General features: G+C 38.3%; 1 pseudogene; it reads right to left on the reverse strand.

Moving 5' to 3' along the window:
- Positions 1-7,158: 7,158 nt before the first annotated feature.
- Positions 7,159-9,814, reverse strand: LOC149194253 (uncharacterized; annotated as a pseudogene).
- Positions 9,815-13,942: the final 4,128 nt, after the last annotated feature.

Here is a 13,942-nt window from a genome sequence, read left to right on the forward strand (position 1 = left end):
GATTCCGTGAAGTGTTCGACATCAAAACATCTATTCACATTTCACGGGTTGTGCTTGGTACTTTGAGAACCATTGACATTACTGGTGGTCTCTCTCACGCTTGTTAACAGTTTACATCATCGACTGGTAATCAAGTGGTTTCTAACATGTTCGACATCAAATCATTTTAATCACATGGCTAGAATCGTACCAATTCGGGAAGTAGAAGTGAAGACCTTGGATCTAGTTTCTACCATCCAGGCTGCGAGGAGTTTTGTATTCATTATCTATGTAGACTAATCATAAACAGATGGCTGCGTCCATATTGTGTCTACGAAAGTCTATAAAAAATGATGTACTGCAAGATCATTCCTGTATCAGAATAGTTAGTCCATTAGTTAAAGTTTTGAATCTGAGTATGGGAATGCCTACCTCAGTGATGATATAATCTTATACATGTATTTTGTGTTGAAAATTGCAGGTTCCAACCAGGTCATCCACAAGACAATCCTTGAAATGATAAAGCGCTTCACCCTTCCTAGAATTACAAAACCCTAATCTATTCCAGGCTTCGCACTTTAGGGGGCAATCTGTTACACTAAAAAATGTCACCATGACTACTTACAGTTAGTATGGCTCAAATCAACAGTCATGCTACCCTCTTAGGCAAGTCTTATGCCTCTGCTATCCATCTCAAACTCAAAGAAGAGAGAAAGTCTTGTAAAAAATATGTTTATCTCTGGGGTCGCAGGTTCTCTCTGGCCTTACCTGCGGGGACGCTCACCATGTTCACAAAAGCTGCATCCATGGACGCTCTGTATGTTAAGGGACAGGTGCGTCCTTCTGTAAAAGGAAAAATGCGCGAGTTTCATCTTAAAAAAGTTACTTGTGGTTACTTCTAGAACCTTCTAGAGGTCAGTTTGATGAAATGGATGCGCCTCCAGTTGGTTCATGTATCTCTATTAAGGGGGAACTTATCCCATCAATAAGGGAGCTATCCCACCCAAAGAAGGGGATTATCCCATTGATGGTGGACCTGAATAACCTCTTTACAGCACTATAAATAAAGACATTGAGCCAGAGGGAGGAGAGGTTAGAGCTATACATTTTCTTTGGGTAAACGCTGCAGGAATTAGGACTCCCATTTAGAACCTTGTGAGGAGAGATTGTCTTTGCTTGATTCTACTTGGAAGTGGGTGAGCTTTGTCAAAGTAGAGGAAAACCCTTGATGGACCATGGGAGGAACTTGCGCAGCACCAAGGCCAGGTTGTAAGAGTTTCTTTGTTTCGTTATTAATACAAACTGGTTTATTTTTCTCAATAGCTTGTGTTAATGAGTTATTTCATGTGTTCCTTGGTCTGCATGTTGAGTATATGTTTTATTATATGAAATACAAGTGCTTGGTAATTGTTTGATTGTTTGTGGTTGTAGGAATTGACATGAAGGAGGAGCTCATCCGGATCGGCAAGGACGGACTACAACAATAGCGTTTTGGAATAAGGTAAGCCTAAACACTCGTAGTTTTCATGTTGTAAAAGGTATATTTAGAGAAAGATCACTCCATTTTGTCTTGTTTGTCGCTAGAGAGTTTAGACTCCTAGGGAGGTCAGTTGTGTCCGCACAAACGACTTTTTCCGCCACGACAGCCACTAATGCTAACACAATTCTAATTGAAACAATTTTAACCACTGGTGAAAAAATCTCATGAAAGTCAATACCGGCTTTCTGAGAAAACCCTTTTGCAACCAGCCGTGCTTTGTACCTGTCTTCCGTATCATTCACACCCCGTTTCAGCTTGAAAACCCATTTACACCCCACGGTTTTCCTGCCTTTCGGAAGATCAACCAGATCCCATGTACCATTCTTACTTAAGGCCATCATTTCGACCTTCATGGCTGCTTTCCACTTGTCACTATTTGAACCTTCTACATCTTCTTGATAACACAAAGGTTCATCATCATTAGCGGTCAAAGCAACTGAAGTAACATGAACATCATACCTTCTTGGAGGGCGTTTGATCCTTGTAGACCTCCTTAAGAATGTTTTTGGTGCTTCCACAATTGGCTGTCTATCATCTGTAGGAACTTCTTCATGATCGCCATCTGAGACCTGTTCATGACCTCCATCTGAACCCTATTCATAATCTGATTCTGAAACCTGTTCATGACTAGAATTTGAACTATGGTCGTTATGACTATCATTAGAAATGCTGTCAAACTGAATGTGCTGGAAATCAAATATATCATCATGTTTCAATCTACTATCTACATCTAACTGTACAAGAGAGGATTCATTAAACTTTACATCTCTGTGGATGATGATTTTGCGGGTAGTAGGATCCCACAATCTATATCCCTTTGTTCCATCACCATACCCAACAAAGATATACCTTTTAGACTTTGGATCTAATTTAGTTCGCTGATGTTTAGGCACTAGAGCATATGCTTCACAACCAAACACTCTGAGTTTAGAATAGTCACAAGGGTGTCCTTTCCATACCTCTTGTGGAACCTTGCAGCCTATCGTCGTTGATGGAGATCGGTTTATCACATAACAAGCTGTTGCCACTGCTTCCGTCCACAACTCCTTTTGCAACTTGGCGTTACTCAGCATACACCTTGCTCTCTCTAGAAGAGTCCTGTTCATGCGTTCAGCAACTCCATTCTGCTGAGGAGTATAAACCTTGGTCTTATGTCTCTCGATCCCTGCATCCTTGCAACAGCTGTCAAAATCCTTGGAAGTAAACTCACCACCATTGTCAGTTCTTAAACATTTTATAGTTCTACCAGTGCTATTTTCTACCAATGCTCTAAACTGCTTGAAAACTGTAAAAACATCAGACTTCCTTTTCAACATGTAGACCCACACTTTTTTAGAAAAGTCATCAATAAACGATACAAAATATGACGAGACACCATATGACGCTGTAGGGGCTGGACCCCAAACATCTGAATGGATATAATCAAGTATGCCTTTACTAGTATGTTTGCCTGTTTTAAACTTTTGTTTACTTTGTTTTCCAAACAGACAATGCTTACAGAAATCTAACTTTCCAGACTTTAGATTTGGAAGTAACTTGCGATCAGCCAAAATTTTCAACCCTCGTTCGCTCATATGGCCCAACCTTTGATGCCATAGGCGAATGGAACTACTGTCTTGTTCAGACACCGACACATGATCTGACCCAGTTCTACCTTCTAATTAAAAAAGATTTCCTACCTTCTTAGCCTTCATCACTAGTAAAATACCTTTATAGATTTTCATAACTCCACCTTGAATTACAGTTTTATATCCATTCGTATCCAGTGCTCCTAATGAAATTAGATTTTTTCTTAGATCTGGTACATGTCTCACATCAGTTAACAATTTGGTTGTGCCATCTAACATTTGCAGTTGTATACTTCTTATTCCAACAATACTGCAAGTGACATCATTACCCATGTACACGACTCCATCATCAACTGATCTATATGTCTTAAACCAATATTTATGAATACACATGTGGTTAGATGCCCCGGAATCTAACAACCAATGTTGATCATGTTTTGAAACATTAACAGACAATACCTCATCACTCATACCTGAACCAGATACTGAACCTGTATCTGTGGTGTTGGCTTCCTTCTTTTCTGTCGAAGAGCCTTCTTTAGCAGCCTGCTTTCGCTTCCAGCAATCCTTTTTCAGATGTCCAGCCTTGCCACAATGCCAGCACTTCACCTTTGTCTTCTTTCCTTTGGACTTTGAACGAGAGTCGCTATGCTTTCCCCCGGAGTGTCTCTCTCTTGAGCGACCTCTGGCCATCATTACCTCTGACGTAGAGGTGTCTGCATTCGACCTCTTCCTCGTATCCTCATACAACAAGGCTCCAACAACATCGTCAAACTCAAGAATGTCTGCTGTACTAAAGCTTATGGAAGTAACAAAGTGATCCCAGGATTCAGGCAATGAACACAATAGAGTTATTGCCTTATCCTCTGAATCAAATTTCACATCTAGACTGTCTAATTGCACCAGTAAGGTATTAAAAACATTCAGGTGATCAGTAATCAAGGTACCTTCTTTCATCCGCAAACCGTAAAGCTGCCGTTTCAGGAGAATCCGATTTGTCAAGGATTTCGTCATATACAGCTTCTCCAACTTCGTCCACAAACCAGCTGCAGTCTTCTCTGACACGATGTTAAATAAAACATCATCAGCCAAACACAACCGAATTCCACTAAAAGCTTTTCCATCCAATTCATTCCACTCATCATCTGTCATGGGGGAAGGCAGTTTGGACCTACCCAACAATGCCTTTGCCACGCCCTGCTGTACCAGCAGATCATGCATTTTTACCTTCCAGATCTCGAAATTATTTTTGCCATTAAACTTCTCGATTTCGAACCGGGCACTTTGAGTTTTCGCCATTTGTATCAACAAAAAACAATAATCTCCAAAAAACAAACCAATGTTTCAATACCAGCAATTAGCAAAACCAACTGCCTATGCCTTTCTATCTTTGCCTTTAAATAAAACAAAAAAACAATATTTTGCTGTGTGAATCACAATGTACCAATTCTGCCATTTATAACGAATATATATCTCACCGCACACCATAAAAAAAAAAAAAAGTTCGAATCACCAATGGAAGGATTGATCCGCTCCACCAAAAAACTACTCCACCATATGCGTTCACCCACTTTAATATTAATCCACCATTTAACATATGTTTACACTTTCCATTACGTTAATATGGTTTGTAACATATGTGTAACATATGGTTTGTAATATGGTGTGTAACATATGCGTTTCAACCTTTTTTTTAAAACATATATATGTTATATAATTTAAAAAACTTCCCTTTAAAACTTCCACAAGCTCCACGCAGCAACGTTTTTGAACATATATATGTTATATGATTTAAATATCACCACACATGACACAGTTATAATAGCACCAGCAATACGCACCAACCATAGCAATATGCACCAACCATGACATAACAATACGCACTAACCCATGACATAGTTATAACACCAATATGCACCAACCAATGTCACAGTTATAACAGCAATACGCACCAACCAATGTCACAGTTATAACAACAATACGCAGACTATACAGCATGTAAACGCTCCAGCACGTCATACACAGGTTACTTTACCTCCAGCGCAGGTATATCAGCGCTCCGGCAACCAAATGTTATATCAGCGCTCCAGCACAGTCATATTTAAAGCTCGTTACCAGGTTTGATCATAATTGTCTTGAGCCGGCGCTGCGTTATCAGACTCGGCAATCCACCAGCAGACTCGGCAATTCACACGTAGTTGGACAGCAGTCCACCACGCACAGCAATCCACACGCAGGTAATCTCAGCACGTCCAGCACGCAGACTCCAGGACGCCACGCACAGCAACCAACAACACCTCCAACATGCTCTGATACCACTTGTTGCAGATCAGATGCACAGCGGAAATTAAACAAAAATATACAACTGATATGTCAAGCACATAAGACACAAAAATTTAACGTGGTTCACCCAACCAATCTGGGCTAGGTCCACACAACATAGGCATCGGCAATTTATTATTCAAACAGGAGATTACAAAATGAAATCCTCACAAAACTCTCACCCTCATAGCAAACAATCTGAATGGTTGCCTGTCATATAGCAAAGGGAATCTAACAAACTCATTAACTCACTCACATCAAATATAGGAGGCATTAATCATCTCCCAACAACCTGGAGCTAATCTAGGAACTGAATTTCTATTGTTGTCACCTACAGAGATTTTTGCCTATTTTACTCCAAACAGAAAATCTCAACAATGTGTAGAATTGTTTAAAGCATGCAGTGTGTTCACTGCACTATGTGCCTTGCAAGTTCCCAATGAACCCTGGGTTGATAAACTAAATGATCATGTTTATATCAATTTATTTAAGATCTAGGAAACATACAAAAATACAGTTAGCTAGATTTTTCTATTGAGAAGGTTCTTCATGTCATTATTGCAAAGAGGAGATGTTGAAATCCTCACTTGATGAATATGCATTATTTGATTATGTAACTCCTATTTGTCTAATGTGTGTGATTATATTATCATATTTTATTATTGATATTATTGGTCATTATTAAACAAGAAGAGTTTGTTCCTAGTTGTAGGAGGTTGTTGAAGCCTAGTCGGAAGTGAGAGATTCTCTCTAGTTAGTTAGCTTTCTATATTGGTGTGTGGTTGAAATAATCTCTCAATAAAGCACTTGTGTTCAACATATTTTATCTATCTCGAAACAACATTTTGTGTATTTATATTTTTCTTATTATATTGGTTAATGTAGAACACTCAACATAATTTGGTGTGCCATAAGGTCTATTCTCCTAATTAAAAAAAAAAAATATGTGGATAAAAAAATCATCCAGAATATATGATACATATGTGGTGAGAGTAATCATTCATAATATGTTGGATTTATTAATGTGATTTTAAATTATGAATTTCAGTTTTTTATAAATATTTTATGTATCAAGATTCGCTCTATATGAAATATTTACAACATAGAAGACTAGTACAACGATATAAATTAAATGGTTGGTAAATGTTGATAGACATCAATCTCTGATAAGCATAAAAACATGTACTTCATAATACACATTACATTGGTAAAATTAAAAAAACCAAACCTTATTTTAAATCATTATTAATTATAAAAATGATTAATACACAAGTTAAACATATATGCATAAAAATCAAACTTTATTTTAAATGATTATTAATTATAAAAATGATTAATACACAAGTTAAACATATATCCATTTAAAAAAACACGTAACAAGATTCTTAACCATGGAGATTCGCGTCCACTTTATGATGGAGATTCTTAGTTTGCAAATAGGCATTGTTACAATACCATGGACCAATATCATGGCTTATCAATACCACATCCTCAAAAAACCATAACTCATTTCACATAGTTCATATGACATTTTTTTAATCAATTAAATTAAGAGAAAAAATGACACAATTACTTTCTAGATAAATATCAACCTTTAATTTGTGAATACTATTAAGAATATTTTAGAAAATTTTGTGGAGGTCAAATCCCTACCATCCACTTAATAATTATTAATAATTGAATTAAGATTCTGGAAGCCCTATTGAAAACACAAGATTATTTTATTCATCTTTTAATATAAATGATCCACTAGGTAGGAAGTCGATACAATCCATAAAAGGTTGGTGGCTTTGTAAGAGAAGGACCTAACAACCAATATCTAGTTCTCTTCCACATTAAGAATATAGCAATCACTCCGCCAAATCCAATTCCCACTCCTATCCCCAATGCTATCAAAGACACCTTTTCATCTACATGACTCAACCATCCCAATTTAACATGATTATTCTTACTATTATTATTACCTTCTCTTGGAGGCCTTAGTTTTTCATTACATGGATATAGAGGACATCCCCATAAACACTTATTCTTCTGAAATGAAGTTACATTGAAAGTAGAAAATTGTGTCCCTGTTGGGATTGGCCCACAGAGGTTATTAGAAGAAATATCTAGAACAGCCAACCCATGTAACATAGAGAGTTCTCCAGGAATCCTTCCACTTAAATGATTTTTGGACAAGTCCAACTCCTCCAAAGTAGATATATTACTAAGATATGTGGGTATTGAGCCTTCCAATTGGTTCCCAGATAAATTCAACAATCGCAAGCTACAAAGGTTTCCTATACTTGTAGGAATTTCCCCTACAAGATTGTTGTTAGACAAATCAAATAAAGTGTTTGTAGGTAGCACATATGACAAATTGTAGTCACTCCCTTTCATGTCAATTGGCATTTCTTCTAGTAATGTATCGCTTGGCATGATCTGAACAGGATCAAAACAAATGTTGACTCCTTTTGTGAAGATACATTGACTGCAAATCCCTGAAGTCCCTTGAGATCAAATGGTATTCTCCCACTAAATTTATAGTTGGATAAATCCAACCAATGAAATTTTCTAAGATTTGTGATATATGTGGGAATATCACCATAGAGAGCATTATAACCCATGCCTAAAACACTTAAGTTATGGAAGAATGCAAGGTAACTAGGAAGTTTACCTCTCAATCTATTTCCACTTAAATCTAGCAACTTAATATTGACACAGGTGTCTAGAGCTGCGGGCAACGTTCCAGATAAGTTATTGGAGTACATAGACAAAGTAATGAGAGAAGTGCAATTGCCAATGGACTTGGTAATTGGTCCCTCTAGGTTATTGTTTGATAGATCTAAATTCCACTGTGAAATCAAACCACCAATACTAACAGGGATAGTCCCAGAAATATTGTTATCATGTATATCGAGATAGCCCAGAGCCTTTAATTGGAATATGCTTTCTGGGATACATCCAAACAAATTATTTGAATTCAAATCCATATATTCAAGAGATTGAAGATTTCCGATAGCTTTCGGAATCGCACCTTTGAGATTGTTCTTCCCCAAGGAAAGTGATTTAAGATTGCTCAGATGTGTGATAGCTTTAGGTATGCTGCCAGTAAACCTGTTTATATGAAGCTTTAGTATTGTTAACTGAGTCAAATTGGAAATAGCATCAGGTATATTTCCTGTGAGATTATTTGAATTAAGGGACAGCACAAAGAGGGGAAGCCGAAATATACTCATGGGTAGTGAACCTTGAATTTTGTTCCCACTTAAATCTAACCTTGCAAGCTTGCTGCAATTCCCTATTTCAAACGGGATGAACCCTGAAATATTACCCATTACTGTGTCAGTGAACAAGCTGTTAGGCTCTCTCGGATTACTGCTACTTCCCATAATTTCGTTCTAAGGGATAGATCATTAAGTTCTCTCAAATTACCCAATTGAGGTGGTATACTGCCTGACAATCTGTTACTCCCCAGATGTAAATACTCAAGGGAAGAGCAGTTTCCCAAAGAAACAGGAATAGTATTCTCCAATTTGTTACCACTGAGTATGAGGGTCTGTAATTTCTGCAACAATCCCAATTCCACAGGTATCTTTCCACTCAAAGCATTTGAAGAAAAGTCGAGATACAATAACTGGGTATAATTGCCAAGAGTGGGAGGGATTCGACCAGTGAACTTGTTGATTCCAAGGTCAAGATGAGATAAACTTTTGAATGAACCCAAAATGGAAGGAATGGGACCGCTAAGATTGTTCCCTCCGATCAACAACTCTCGGAGAGATGTGCAGTTGCTCAGAGAAGTTGGAATACTTCCACTCAGATCAAAATTGTCGCTCAAGTCTATATGTTCCAACTCGACGAGACGACCAAGTTCTTTTGGTATGCTCCCTGTCAAATAATTAAATGTAAGGCTGATCCATTGAACGCGTGTGCAATTAGATAATGATTCTGGAATGTATCCCCGCAGCATATAGTTATAGCTGATGTCAAATACGCGAAGAGCTTTAAGCTGCCCCAATTTGGTTGGAATTTCTCCCATGAAATTATTGCCAGAAAGATTCAACGTGTGCAGTAATGAGAGGTTACAGAGAGAAGGGGAAATGGTACCTTCCGATTGTAGTCCAGGAAGTATTATGTCCACCACTCTGCGACTCTGATGTCTGTAGCGAACACCAAACCAGGAGCATATGTTGTCGGAATTCTTGGCCGACCAGCTGGACAAGGACCCATATGGATCGGATGTGATGGCTTTTCTAATGGAAAGAAGAGCCTCCAAATCCCTTTTACTGTGACGATCCATGGATGGTTGGAATCGATGCCCATCCTCCAGCATATTACGTCCTTCAAAAACAAAATCATGAGAGTCAGAATACGACTTCCAGCTTGAATAGTCAATAGTTGTTGAAGATACAGAGACTGCCATACTAACAAAGCCCATGAGCATCAAAAGAACCATCCATTTTTGCCTCTCTGAGACTCAACCACCCTTAAAAACTTGGTGAAATATGTTCCTAACTCTGTACATATATATTCTGTAGCTACCATATACACTCCTTTGTGTGTGTGAATCAGAAACTGTAATGCAATATCCTAGAAACAACAGAGAGAAACGGTCTATTGACCCAGGTCGGTATTGACACAGTCGCATTCCATGAGAAAAAAACAAATACATTAAAAGTCATGGAAGAGACCTTGCAAATGGTCACAGTTCAGGAAATATATTGAGCGTGGTATATGGTTTATCTAGAGCTGTCTGGTGAAAATATCGATACATGGTTTGCAAATAGTTATGGTTTATCCAGAACTGTCTACTGAAAATATTGATACATGTTTGCACATAGTTTTAGTTGAGTTGTTTTAGAATTTTCTAAAGTTTTCGATGACATCAAAAAACATCAAAACCTTGTTGGGTATTTTTAAATGGGAAATACCAAAACCAGACATTCTAACACCACAGAGCCAATGCTCTGTTTCCACTGTTCCAGGACCTTTGTGCACAGGGAAGCTTTTAAAACAAATCTACTCATAACAGAGTATTACACAGCCATAAAAATATTTCTATTGATTAAAATACAAAACCTGATACAAACTTCATCCTCTTTCACTCAGAGGGATTTTCAAAAAAAAAACTTACATTTAGCAAAAACTCTGTTTTCACCTGAGGAATTACTGTGCTGGGTTTACTGCAGTAAAACCCCTTTTAGATTTACTGGTGTAAAAACCTTCTTTTACATGCTGCTGTAAAAACAAAATTTACACATGCTTACCCAAGAAAATTATATGCCTCCCCTGCTTGCGGTGTTTTACTTTTCTTCACTTCCAGTTAAAAAAAAACACATTTACAGATGTGCTCCCACCTTTTCTTTTCTTCATGCACTGCTGTGCAAAACCACACATGGTTTTTCGCTTTTACTGCACCTTCGTTTTACAATGCTCCACACAAAAAATTTCAACCCACGAGCTCTTTTCATTTGGCTCGCTCTATACTCTTTCGCTGCTGCACTTTACATATCTCCCATGTGTAACAAAAACAATACAGAGCACATTTTGTTTACTGCTCCGTCGTTTCTTTTACAATAGTCAACACTACAACCACAAGCACATTTTCACATGGCTCATATATATAAAAACTTAATACAAAACATACATAAAAAACGTGGCCCATACTAATATTAAAGGCCCACCTAAACTACGTACACAAAAAAAAATATAAAACGTATGTGCCCATAATCATTTAAAAGGGCCACCAAAAAGTACGTACAACCACCAACTCCATTAATTCTTCCATTCTCGGCGGTCAACAAAAAAGACAAACATTATACAATTTGGTTTTGGGAAGCCATCGGGTCCGCGCTTCATCGCATCGCAACTTTACTCATGTCAAAGACCCCGACCCTATGACATTGCCGATAGCGATGTGCTGATGCGATATCGGCGATCGCTCATCGGCGATGTTTCATATTGCTGCCACTGCCTGCCTCCGATGCTCCAACCCGCCGATATGCCGACTTGCCGATATGCCGATATGATCTGGACGGTTTTATGGTTTCGTTCGGTGGTTTTTGGATGCAGCGTGCTGACTGAGTCGGCTGCCATCGCTGTCCCTGTCCGCCTGCAGTTGGAATTACCATTCCAACACTCCCCTTTAATTTCAACTGCTGGGCATTCAATCTTACCCAAGCACTTCCTCACATGGAGGGATTCACTAACTGCTTCTGATGCAGTTCATAAACAAACAATGTTGTCTTCCTCTTAATAGAGGGATTAACCTGAAACTGTGCTTAAGAGCACCTTCCTCATGACAGAGGGATTCACCATAACAATGTGCTGAAGAGCACCTTCCTCTTGACAGAGGGATTCACCTGTGACTATGCTGAAAAACATCATCCTCTTGATAGAGGGATTCACCACGACACTGTGCTGAAAAGCACCTTCCTCTTTAATAGAGGGTTTCACCAAATGACTGTGCTGAAAAACACCTTCCTCATTAACAGAGGGATTACAAATAGACACTGCTTTACATGCAGTTCCAAAACAAACAATCGTTGCACTGTTGTGTGTGCAAACTCATTACAATGTTCTCTTATGCTGATGCATATTCTCTGCTGCACTGTTGTGCCATCTTCTTTACTGCGTCTACCCCACACTGCTGTGTCTACACTTGCTGTTGTGTTGCTGCACTTCATTTACATTTCTTTGCAAACTCTGCATTGTTGTGCATTCTTCAAAGACAAAATACTTTGTCTTTTCTGGAACAATTACTCTGTCCCACCTTACAAATTTACACTGCTGTGTGTAAACATTTCTTACACTCACTGCTGTTGCATATATTGCATTTCAATTCAATGAACAACAAATTCATTACATTTACCTTTACTGCTGTAACAAAACTTTAATGTTGCTGCATCTTCTTGTTTGCATCGCTGTGTGCTTCTCCTTCTTGCCATCATGCTGCTGTCCATAACTTCCTGCTGCTGCATTTTTTTTTATATTCACTGCTGTCCATACCCATAACCATATACTGTCATCCCTGGGTTTTTATTTGTTGCTGCGTTGCCTCTGCAATTTGCATTGTCGCTGCCTTTTTGTTTCATCATACTGCTGTGTGCCCATACTCTTGGCACTTCATTCTCCACAAAAAAATAACACAGGCTGCTGCCTTTTCTCATGCACCCTTGCTTCACACAATCTTAGTCTTCATTTTTTTTACACAATACACTACTGTGCAATTCCTTTCATTTTTCTGCTGCCACACACATTTTCATTCGTCCATGTGCATTAAAAATCTGTTGTCCATGTCTTTCTTTAGGCATTTCTGTGCATGTTGCATTGCATACAAAAAAAATATTACATTTTTCATTCCCAATACAAAACATTTCATCTACTGTGCATTACACTCACTCTGCTGTGAGTATATTCTCTCACATTACATAGAAGAAAACTACATTCCATGCTATGCATTTCAATGCATGTGCTCCAAAAAAAATTCCAAACTGCTGTTTTATGTTTTGTCCTCCCACTGCTGTGAGGGTCTCCATGTTCTGCATACTTTTCTTCTCTTATCTCGCTGCTGCTCTTTACATTTCAGCGCTGCCTTCTTTTCTTCTTTGTGCATTTCTATGCATATTGCATAAAAACAAACCAAAAACATTGCTGATTTCATCACTGCTGCATATTACCTTTCAGAGGGATTAACAAAGATTTCATTTGCAACTGTTGCGCTGCAATACATCCTCCATCAACAAATGATTGTTAATATAGTTCAGCAAATAAAAATTACAAGCTCCCCTTTAATGTGTGCTTGTCTTCTTTTAGCAGACTCTTCTCAAAACAAATTTAGATCCACTGGGGAGTTCAAGGGGTTTTCAGATTGCCTTTCCTTCCTTCTCCACACTTGTGTAACTTTCTTCTTTTGCATGGGTCTAGCTTGCATAGGAGCCCATGTTAAGTTACATTCACGTGCCATATGCCCAATGTTATGACACTTGAAACATTCTACATTTTTCATGAATGACATTTCATAATTTCTTCTAAAATTGTTTCTTGGAGATTTTCGGAGACCACAACATTTATCTTTATGAAATGCTCTACACTCTTTTGCCATATGACCAAAGTTTGAGCAAGCATAACAACAACCAAAAAATGAACTTTGGTACCTGGGAGATGGAGGTTTTCTTGATGCACTTCCGAAGCCTTGCTGCCCTGAGATCCTTTGATGATAACCATTGCCTCTTGCCTCTTTGACATCAGCTACATTTCTTCTTGGAGCAGGATCTCTTCTATTGCAGCCTTCATTTTTCTCCTTGCCTTTGCTGGAACTAGGAGCATCACCATCTCTTTCTGGCTTCTTCACATCTCCTTTGCTTAAAGCATCCTCATCCTTGTTTGAGGGTTCAGCTACATACCCAAGTCCTGATTTATCAAATGGAGATCTGTGATAGCTGAGCATGTCATCCAAAGCTTGAGAGCTCTTCATCATTTTGTTCATCCCTTCAACCTTCTTCCTGAGGAGGACAATCTCTTCTTCTAACTTTTCACATTCATTATTTCT

Source organism: Pinus tabuliformis, chromosome 2_2 (assembly GCF_031772625.1).
Source record: "Pinus tabuliformis cultivar Carrire ecotype Pingquan chromosome 2_2, CPIR1, whole genome shotgun sequence".
NCBI lineage: Eukaryota > Viridiplantae > Streptophyta > Pinopsida > Pinales > Pinaceae > Pinus > Pinus tabuliformis.